This window comes from Elephantulus edwardii, unplaced genomic scaffold (assembly GCF_000299155.1).
Source record: "Elephantulus edwardii isolate Elephantulus edwardi_28Jun2011 unplaced genomic scaffold, EleEdw1.0 scaffold00058, whole genome shotgun sequence".
Lineage (NCBI taxonomy): Eukaryota > Metazoa > Chordata > Mammalia > Macroscelidea > Macroscelididae > Elephantulus > Elephantulus edwardii.
In genome coordinates this window covers 17,457,481-17,458,145 of record NW_006399808.1, presented here as the reverse complement: position 1 = coordinate 17,458,145, position 665 = coordinate 17,457,481, and the positions used below count along the sequence as shown (strand labels likewise).

Genomic DNA, 665 nt, shown 5'->3' with positions numbered 1-665 from the left:
CCCACAACTCATCTGGTCTTCGCTCATTAGTGTTCAAGGCCTCAAACCTGTTTCTGAGATGATTCTGAAATTCAGGTGGTATGAAATTTTTCAAGGAGATGGACATCATTGTTGTTGTTGTTAATTATGTGCCATTGAGTGGCTTGCGAATCATAGCAACCTAATGCCCTAAACTCTGCTGTGTCCTGTGCCAATCATACTGTCTCTGACACACCCATCCCAATTACCCCAGTCACTTAATCAATCCACCTCATAGAGGGCCTTCCCCTACTGTGCTGTGTCTCCACCCTCCCAAGCATGATGTCCTTCTCCAAGGATCGGTCTCTCCTTACAAACATGCCCAAAGTATGTTAGACAGAGCTTCAGATTCCTTGTTTCCAGGAAGTTGCCAAGTTTAACCCTTTATAGGAAAAATCTTTTTTCCTAGTAGTCCATGGCACCCTCAATACTCTTCTCCAGCACCACAGCTCAAAGGCATCAATTCTCCTTCTATCCTTAGTCACTGCCCAACTCTCTGATGGGTAACAAATGATGGCAAAGACCATGCCCTGTACCAGACATACCTTAGTATCCAGAGAGACACCATTGCTCTTCAGTATTTTGGAGAGGTCCCTAACAGCAGACTTTCCCATCGCAATACGTCTTTTAATTTCCTGGCTACTGGT

At 44.8% G+C, this 665-nt stretch overlaps 1 protein-coding gene across 1 annotated transcript in view; it reads right to left on the bottom strand.

Moving 5' to 3' along the window:
• Window positions 1–665, bottom strand: part of PLK4 (polo-like kinase 4) — a 41,926-nt gene that overhangs the window by 22,734 nt on the left and 18,527 nt on the right. The window lies entirely within an intron of this gene.